Raw genomic sequence first — 9509 nt, 5'->3', positions numbered from 1 at the left:
GAGGGTGTGTGGTGAGCATGAGTGGTGAGTGGTGAGGGTGAGTGGTGAGGGTGAGTGTTGAGGGTGTGTGTGAGTGGTGAGGGTGAGTGGTGGTAGTGAGGGTGAGTGGTGAGGGTAAGTGGTGAGGGGTGACTGGTGAGAGGTGAGGGTGAGCGGTGAGGGTGAGTATGATTGGTGATGGCGAGTGGTGAGGGTGAGTGAGCGGTGAAGGTAAATGGTGAGTCGTGAGGATGAGTAGTGAATGTTCAGGGTGAGTGGTGACTGGTGAGGGTGAGTGGTTAGAGTGAGTGATGAGCGGTGAGGGGTGAGGGTGAGTGGTGAGGGTGAGTGGTGAGTGTGAGTGGTGAGAGTGAGTGGTGAGGGTGAGTGGTGAGAGTGAGTGGTGAGTGGTGAGGGTCAGTTGTGAGCTTGACTGGTGAGTGGTGAGGGTGAGTGGTGAGGGTGAGTGGTGAGGGTGAGTGTTGAGGGTGAGGGTGAGTGGTGAGTGGTGAGTGATGAGAGGTGCGTGGTGAGGGTGAGTGGTGAGGGTGAGTGTTGAGGGTGAGTGGTGAGGGTGAGTGGTGAGTGGGGAGCGGTGAGGGTGAGTGGTGACGGTGAGTGGTGAGTATGAGTGGTGAGAGTGAGTATGAGTGGTGAGTGGTGAGGATGAGTGGTGAGCGGTGAGTGGTGAGAGCTGAGTGGTGAGAGGTGAGGGTGAGTGGTGAGGTTGAGTTTGAGTGGTGATGGTTAGTGGTGAGGGTGAGTGAGCGGTGAGGGTGAGTGGGCGGTGAGGGTGAGTGGTGAGTAGTCAGGGTGAGTGGTGACTGGTGAGGGTGAGTGGTGAGGGTGAGTGATGAGCGGTGGGTGTGAGGGTGAGTGGTGAGGGTGAGTGGTGAGGGTGAGTGTGAGTGTGAGTGGTGATGGTGAGTGGTGAGTGGTGAGAGTGAGTGGCGAGGGTGAGTGGTGAGAGTGAGTGGTGAGTGTGAGTGGTGAGGGTGTGTGGTGAGCTTGAGTGGTGAGTGGTGAGAGGTGAGTGGTGAGGGTGAGTGGTGAGGGTGAGCGGTGAGGGTGAGCGGTGAGGGTGAGTGTGAGTGGTGATGGTGAGTGGTGAGTGTGAGTGGTGAGTGGGGAGCGGTGAGGGTGAGTGGTGACGGTGAGTGGTGAGTGGTGAGGGTGAGTTGTCAGGTTGAGGCGTGTGTGGTGAGAGTGGTGAGCGGAGAGGGTGATTGAGCGGTGAGGGTGAATGAGTGGTGAGGGTGAGTGGTGAGGGTGAGTGGTGAGCGGTGAGTGGTGAGCGGTGAGTGGTGAGAGTGAGTATGAGTGGTGAGTGGTGAGGGTGAGTGATGAGGGTGAGTGGTGAGAGTGTGAGTGGTGACTGGTGAGTGGTGAGCAGTGAGTGGTGAGCAGTGAGTGGTAAGCGGTGAGGGTGAGTGGTGACGGTGAGTGGTGAGTGGTGAGCGTGTGTGGTGAGAGGTGAGGGTGAGTGTGAGTGGTGACATTGAGTATGAGTGGTGAGTGGTGAGGGTGAGTGGTGAGGGTGAGTGGTGAGAGTGTGAGTGGTGACTGGTGAGTGGTGAGCAGTGAATGGTGAGCAGTGAGTGGTAAGCGGTGAGGGTGAGTGGTGACCGTGAGGTGTGAGTGGTGATTGGTGAGCGGTGAGAGGTGAGGGTGAGTGGTGAGTGGTGAGGGTCAGTGGTGAGGGTGATTGGTGAGGGTGAGTAGTGAGGAAGAGTGGTGAGTGGTGAGGGTGAGTGGTGAGTGGTGAGGGTGAGTAGTGAGTGGTGAGGGTGAATGGTGAGGGGTCAGGGTGAGTGGTGAGGGTGAGTGGTGAGGAAGAGTGGTGAGGAAGAGTGGTGAGGGTGACTGATGAGTGGTGAGGGGTGAGTGGTGAGGGTGACTGATGAGCGGTGAGGGGTGTGGGTGAGTCGTGAGCGGTGAGTGGTGACTGGTGAGCAGTGAGTGGTGATGGTGAGTGGTGAGCGGTGAGTGGTGAGTGGTGAGGGTGAGTGGTAAGGGTGAGTGGTGAGGGTGAGTGGTGAGGGTGAGTGTGAGTGGTAAGCAGTGAGGGTGAGTGGTGAGTGGTGAGCAGTGAGTTGTGAGGGTGAGTGGTGAGGGTGAGTGGTGAGTGGTCAAAGTGAGTGGTGACTGGTGAGGGTGTGTGGTGAGTGTGAGTGGTGAAGGTGTGTGGTGAGCATGAGTGGTGAGTGTGAGCGGTGAGTGTGAGTGTGAGTGGTGATGGTGAGTGGTGAGGGTGAGTGAGTGGTGAGGGTGAGTGGTGACTGGTGAGCAGTGAGTGGTGATGGTGATTAGTGAGCAATGAGTGGTGAGTGGTGAGGGTGAGTGTGAGTGGTAAGGGTGAGTGGTGAGGGTGAGTGGTGAGGGTGAGTGGTGAGTGGTGAGCAGTGAGTGGTGAGGGTGAGTGGTGAGGGTGAGTGGTGAGTGGTCAGGGTGAGTGGTGACTGGTGAGGGTGAGTGGTGATTGTGAGTGGTGAGGGTGTGTGGTGAGCATGAGTGGTGAGTGGTGAGGGTGAGTGGTGAGGGTGAGTGTTGAGGGTGTGTGTGAGTGGTGAGGGTGAGTGGTGGTAGTGAGGGTGAGTGGTGAGGGTAAGTGGTGAGGGGTGACTGGTGAGAGGTGAGGGTGAGCGGTGAGGGTGAGTGTGATTGGTGATGGCGAGTGGTGAGGGTGAGTGAGCGGTGAGGGTAAATGGTGAGTGGTGAGGGTGAGTAGTGAATGTTCAGGGTGAGTGGTGACTGGTGAGGGTGAGTGGTTAGTGTGAGTGATGAGCGGTGAGGGGTGAGGGTGAGTGGTGAGGGTGAGTGTGAGTGGTGAGAGTGAGTGGTGAGGGTGAGTGGTGAGAGTGAGTGGTGAGTGGTGAGGGTCAGTTGTGAGCTTGACTGGTGAGTGGTGAGGGTGATTTGTGAGGGTGAGTGGTGAGGGTGAGTGTTGAGGGTGAGGGTGAGTGGTGAGTGGTGAGTGATGAGAGGTGCGTGGTGAGGGTGAGTGGTGAGGGTGAGTGTTGAGGGTGAGTGGTGAGGGTGAGTGGTAAGTGGGGAGCGGTGAGGGTGAGTGGTGAGAGTGACTTTGAGTGGTAAGTGGTGAGGGTGAGTGGTGAGGGTGAGTGGTGAGAGTGTGAGTGTTGACTGGTGAGTGGTGAGCAGTGAGTGGTGAGCTGTGAGTGGTGAGCGGTGAGGGTGGGTGATGACGGTGAGTGGTCAGTGGTGAGCGTGAGTGGTGAGGGGGAGTGGTGAGGGTGAGTGGTGAAAGGTGACTGGTGAGAGGTGAGGGTGAGTGTGATTGGTGATGGTGAGTGGTGAGGGTGAGTGAGCGGTGAGAGTAAATGGTGAGTGGTGAGGGTGAGTGGTGAATGGTCAGGGTGAGTGGTGACTGGTGAGGGTGAGTGGTTAGTGTTACTGATGAGCGGTGAGGGGTGAGGGTGAGTGGTGGGGGTGAGTGGTGAGTGTGAGTGGTGAGAGTGAGTGGTGAGGGTGAGTGGTGAGAGTGAGTGGTGAGTGGTGAGGGTCAGTTGTGAGCTTGAGTGGTGAGTTGTGAGGGTAAGTGGTGAGGGTGAGTGGTGAGGGTGAGTGTTGAGGGTGAGGGTGAGTGGTGAGTGATGAGAGGTGAGTGGTGAGGGTGAATGGTGAGGGTTAGTGTTGAGGGTGAGTGGTGAGGGTGAGTGGTGAGTGGGGAGCGGTGAGGGTGAGTGGTGACGGTGAGTGGTGAGTATGAGTGGTGAGAGTGAGTATGAGTGGTGAGTGGTGAGGGTGAGTGGTGAGCGGTGAGTGTGAGTGGTGAGAGTGACTATGAGTGGTAAGTGGTGAGGGTGAGTGGTGAGGGTGAGTGGTGAGAGTGTGAGTGTGACTGGTGAGTGTCGAGCAGTGAGTGGTGAGCAGTGAGTGGTGAGCGGTGAGGGTGGGTGATGACGGTGAGTGGTGAGCGTGAGTGGTGATGGGGAGTGGTGAGGGTGAGGGGGGAGTGGTGAGGGGTGAGTGGTGAGGGTGAGGCGTGAGTGGTGAGTGTGAGTGGTGGGAGTGGTGAGTGGTGAGCGGTGAGTGGGGAGGGTGAGTGGTGAGCGGTGAGTGTGGAGGGTTACTGGTGAGCTGTGAGTGGTGAGTGTGAGTGGTGAGCGGTGAGTGGTGAGTGGTAAGCAGTGAGTGGTGAGGGTGAGTGGTGAGGGTGAGTTGTGAGAGTGAGTGTGAGTGGTGAGGGTGAGTGGTGAAGGTGAGTGGTGAGTGGTGAGCAGTGAGCGGTGAGGGTGAGTGGTGAGTGGTCTGGGTGAGTGGTGACTGGTGAGGGTGAGTGGTGAGTGTGAGTGGTGAGGGTGTGTGGTGAGCATGAGTGGTGAGTGTGAGTGGTGAAGGTGAGTGGTTAGTGGTGAGGGTGAGTGGTGAGGGTGAGTGGTGAGGGTGAGTGTTGAGGGTGAGTGTGAGTGGTGAGGGTGAGTGGTGGTGGTGAGCGTGAATTGTGAGGGTGAGTGGTGAGTGGTGAGGGGTGAGTGGTGAGGGTGAGTGAGCGGTGAGGGTGAGTGAGCGGTGAGGGTGAGTGGTGAGTTGTCAGGGTGAGTGGTGACTGGTGAGGGTGAGTGGTGAGGGTGAGTGGTGAGGGTGTGTGGTGAGCATGAGTGGTGAGTGGTGAGGGTGAGTGGTGAGTGGTGAGGGTGAGTGGTGAGTGGTCAGGGTGAGTGGTGACTGGTGAGGGTGAGTGGTGAGTGTGAGTGGTGAGGGTGTGTGGTGAGCATGAGTGGTGAGTGTGAGTGGTGAGGGTGAGTGGTGAGTGGTGAGGGTGAGTGGTGAGGGTGAGTGTTGAGGGTGAGTGTGAGTGGTGAGGGTGAGTGGTTTTGGTGAGCGTGAATTGTGAGGGTGAGTGGTGAGTGGTGAGGGGTGAGTGGTAAGGGTGAGTGAGCGGTGAGGGTGAGTGAGCGGTGAGGGTGAGTGGTGAGTTGTCAGGGTGAGTGGTGACTGGTGAGGGTGAGGGTGAGTGATGAGCGGTGGGGGGTGAGGGTGAGTGGTAAGGGTGAGTGGTTGAGGGTGAGTGTGAGTGGTGATGGTGAGTGGAGAGTGGTGAGAGTGAGTGGTGAGGGTGAGTGGTGAGAGTGAGTGGTGAGTTTGAGTGGTGATTGTGTGTGGTGAGCTTGAGTGGTGAGTGGTGAGGGTGAGTTGTGAGGGTGAGTAGTGAGAGGTGAGTGGTGAGGGTGAGTGGTGAGGGTGAGTGTTGAGGGTGAGTGTGAGTGGTGAGGGTGAGTGGTGAGGGTGAGCGGTGAGGGTGAGTGGTCAGGGTGAGGTGTGAGTGGTGAGGCATGTGTGGTGAGGGTGGTGAGCGGTGAGGGTGAGTGGTGAGAGTGAGTATGAGTGTTGAGTGGTGAGGGTGAGTGGTGAGGGTGAGTGGTGAGAGTGTGAGTGGTGACTGGTGAGTGGTGAGCAGTGAATGGTGAGCAGTGAGTGGTGAGCGGTGAGTGGTGGTGGTGAGCGTGAATGGTGAGGGTGAGTGGTGAGTGGTGAGAGCTGAGTGGTGAGAGGTGAGGGTGAGTGGTGAGGGTGAGTTTGAGTGGTGATGATTAGTGGTGAGGGTGAGTGAGCGGTGAGGGTGAGTGAGCAGTGAGGGTGAGTGGTGAGTGGTCAGGGTGAGTGGTGACTGGTGAGGGTGAGTGGTGAGGGTGAGTGATGAGCGGTGGGGGGTGAGGGTGAGTGGTGAGGGTGAGTGGTGAGGGTGAGTGTGAGTGGTGATGGTGAGTGGTGAGTGGTGAGAGTGAGTGGTGAGGATGAGTGGTGAGAGTGAGTGGTGAGTGTGAGTGGTGAGGGTGTGTGGTGAGCTTGAGTGGTGAGGGTGAGTTGTGAGGGTGAGTGGTGAGGGCTGAGTGGTGAGAGTGAGTGGTGAGTGTGAGTGGTGATTGTGTGTGGTGAGCTTGAGTGGTGAGTGGTGAGGGTGAGTTGTGAGGGTGAGAGGTGAGTGGTGAGGGTGAGTGGTGAGCGTGAGTGTTGAGGGTGAGTGTGAGTGGTGATTGTGTGTGGTGAGCTTGAGTGGTGAGTGGTGAGGGTGAGTTGTGAGGGTGAGTGGTGAGTGGTGAGTGGTGAGGGCGAGTGGTGAGCATGAGTGGTGAATGTGAGTAGTGAGTGATGAGGGTGAGTGTGAGTGTTGAGGGTGAGCGGTGAGGGTGAGTGGTGAGTGGTGAGGGTGAGTGGTGAGGGTGACTGATGAGTGGTGAGGGGTGAGTGGTGAGGGTGACTGATGAGCGGTGAGGGGTGTGGTTGAGTCGTGAGCGGTGAGTGGTGAGTGGTGACTGGTGAGCAGTGAGTGGTGATGGTGAGTGGTGAGCGGTGAGTGGTGAGGGTGAGTGGTAAGGGTGAGTGGTGAGGGTGAGTGGTGAGGGTGAGTGTGAGTGGTAAGCAGTGAGGGTGAGTGGTGAGTGGTGAGCAGTGAGTTGTGAGGGTGAGTGGTGAGGGTGAGTGGTGAGTGGTCAGGGTGAGTGGTGACTGGTGAGGGTGTGTGGTGAGTGTGAGTGGTGAAGGTGTGTGGTGAGCATGAGTGGTGAGTGTGAGCGGTGAGTGTGAGTGGTGATGGTGAGTGGTGAGGGTGAGTGAGTGGTGAGGGTGAGTGGTGACTGGTGAGCAGTGAGTGGTGATGGTGAGTAGTGACCAATGAGTGGTGAGTGGTGAGGGTGAGTGTGAGTGGTAAGGGTGAGTGGTGAGTGTGAGTGGTGAGGGTGAGTGTGAGTGGTGAGTGGTGAGCAGTGATTGGTGAGGGTGAGTGGTGAGGGTGAGTGGTGAGTGGTCAGGGTGAGTGGTGACTGGTGAGGGTGAGTGGTGATTGTGAGTGGTGAGGGTGTGTGGTGAGCATGAGTGGTGAGTGGTGAGGGTGAGTGGTGAGGGTGAGTGTTGAGGGTGTGTGTGAGTGGTGAGGGTGAGTGGTGGTAGTGAGGGTGAGTGGTGAGGGTAAGTGGTGAGAGGTGACTGGTGAGAGGTGAGGGTGAGCGGTGAGGGTGAGTATGATTGGTGATGGCGAGTGGTGAGGGTGAGTGAGCGGTGAGGGTAAATGGTGAGTCGTGAGGGTGAGTAGTGAATGTTCAGGGTGAGTGGTGACTGGTGAGGGTGAGTGGTTAGTGTGAGTGATGAGCGGTGAGGGGTGAAGGTGAGTGGTGAGGGTGAGTGGTGAGTGTGAGTGGTGAGAGTGAGTGGTGAGGGTGAGTGGTGAGAGTGAGTGGTGAGTGGTGAGGGTCAGTTGTGAGCTTGACTGGTGAGTGGTGAGGGTGAGTGGTGAGGGTGAGTGGTGAGGGTGAGGGTGAGTGGTGAGTGGTGAGTGATGAGAGGTGCGTGGTGAGGGTGAGTGGTGAGGGTGAGTGTTGAGGGTGAGTGGTGAGGGTGAGTGGTGAGTGGGGAGCGGTGAGGGTGAGTGGTGACGGTGAGTGGTGAGTATGAGTGGTGAGAGTGAGTATGAGTGGTGAGTGGTGAGGATGAGTGGTGAGCGGTGAGTGGTGAGAGCTGAGTGGTGAGAGGTGAGGGTGAGTGGTGAGGGTGAGTTTGAGTGGTGATGGTTAGTGGTGAGGGTGAGTGAGCGGTGAGGGTGAGTGGGCGGTGAGGGTGAGTGGTGAGTAGTCAGGGTGAGTGGTGACTGGTGAGGGTGAGTGGTGAGGGTGAGTGATGAGCGGTGGGTGTGAGGGTGAGTGGTGAGGGTGAGTGGTGAGGGTGAGTGTGAGTGTGAGTGGTGATGGTGAGTGGTGAGTGGTGAGAGTGAGTGGCGAGGGTGAGTGGTGAGAGTGAGTGGTGAGTGTGAGTGGTGAGGGTGTGTGGTGAGCTTGAGTGGTGAGTTGGGAGCGGTGAGGGTGAGTGGTGACGGTGAGTGGTGAGTGGTGAGGGTGAGTGGTGAGGGTGAGCGGTGAGGGTGAGCGGTGAGGGTGAGTGTGAGTGGTGATGGTGAGTGGTGAGTGTGAGTGGTGAGTGGGGAGCGGTGTGGGTGAGTGGTGACGGTGAGTGGTGAGTGGTGAGGGTGAGTTGTCAGGTTGAGGCGTGAGTGGTGAGAGTGGTGAGCGGAGAGGGTGATTGAGCGGTGAGGGTGAATGAGTGGTGAGGGTGAGTGGTGAGGGTGAGTGGTGAGCGGTGAGTGGTGAGCGGTGAGTGGTGAGAGTGAGTATGAGTGGTGAGTGGTGAGGGTGAGTGATGAGGGTGAGTGGTGAGAGTGTGAGTGGTGACTGGTGAGTGGTGAGCAGTGAGTGGTGAGCAGTGAGTGGTAAGCGGTGAGGGTGAGTGGTGACGGTGAGTGGTGAGTGGTGAGCGTGTGTGGTGAGAGGTGAGGGTGAGTGTGAGTGGTGACATTGAGTATGAGTGGTGAGTGGTGAGGGTGAGTGGTGAGGGTGAGTGGTGAGAGTGTGAGTGGTGACTGGTGAGTGGTGAGCAGTGAATGGTGAGCAGTGAGTGGTAAGCGGTGAGGGTGAGTGGTGACCGTGAGGTGTGAGTGGTGATTGGTGAGCGGTGAGAGGTGAGGGTGAGTGGTGAGTGGTGAGGGTCAGTGGTGAGGGTGAGTGGTGAGGGTGAGTAGTGAGGAAGAGTGGTGAGTGGTGAGGGTGAGTGGTGAGTGGTGAGGGTGAGTAGTGAGTGGTGAGGGTGAATGGTGAGGGGTCAGGGTGAGTGGTGAGGGTGAGTGGTGAGGAAGAGTGGTGAGGAAGAGTGGTGAGTGGTGAGGGTGAGTGGTGAGGGTGACTGATGAGTGGTGAGGGGTGAGTGGTGAGGGTGACTGATGAGCGGTGAGGGGTGTGGGTGAGTCGTGAGTGGTGAGTGGTGAGTGGTGACTGGTGAGCAGTGAGTGGTGATGGTGAGTGGTGAGCGGTGAGTGGTGAGTGGTGAGGGTGAGTGGTAAGGGTGAGTGGTGAGGGTGAGTGGTGAGGGTGAGTGTGAGTGGTAAGCAGTGAGGGTGAGTGGTGAGTGGTGAGCAGTGAGTTGTGAGGGTGAGTGGTGAGGGTGAGTGGTGAGTGGTCAGGGTGAGTGGTGACTGGTGAGGGTGTGTGGTGAGTGTGAGTGGTGAAGGTGTGTGGTGAGCATGAGTGGTGAGTGTGAGCGGTGAGTGTGAGTGTGAGTGGTGATGGTGAGTGGTGAGGGTGAGTGAGTGGTGAGGGTGAGTGGTGACTGGTGAGCAGTGAGTGGTGATGGTGAGTAGTGAGCAATGAGTGGTGAGTGGTGAGGGTGAGTGTGAGTGGTAAGGGTGAGTGGTGAGGGTGAGTGGTGAGGGTGAGTGTGAGTGGTGAGTGGTGAGCAGTGAGTGGTGAGGGTGAGTGGTGAGGGTGAGTGGTGAGTGGTCAGGGTGAGTGGTGACTGGTGAGGGTGAGTGGTGATTGTGAGTGGTGAGGGTGTGTGGTGAGCATGAGTGGTGAGGGTGAGTGGTGAGGGTGAGTGTTGAGGGTGTGTGTGAGTGGTGAGGGTGAGTGGTGGTAGTGAGGGTGAGTGGTGAGGGTAAGTGGTGAGGGGTGACTGGTGAGAGGTGAGGGTGAGCGGTGAGGGTGAGTGTGATTGGTGATGGCGAGTGGTGAGGGTGAGTGAGCGGTGAG

Source organism: Lampetra planeri, chromosome 6, assembly GCF_965212315.1.
Source record: "Lampetra planeri chromosome 6, kcLamPlan1.2.h2, whole genome shotgun sequence".
Classification (NCBI taxonomy): domain Eukaryota; kingdom Metazoa; phylum Chordata; class Hyperoartia; order Petromyzontiformes; family Petromyzontidae; genus Lampetra; species Lampetra planeri.
Note: the sequence above shows the minus strand (reverse complement) of the source record.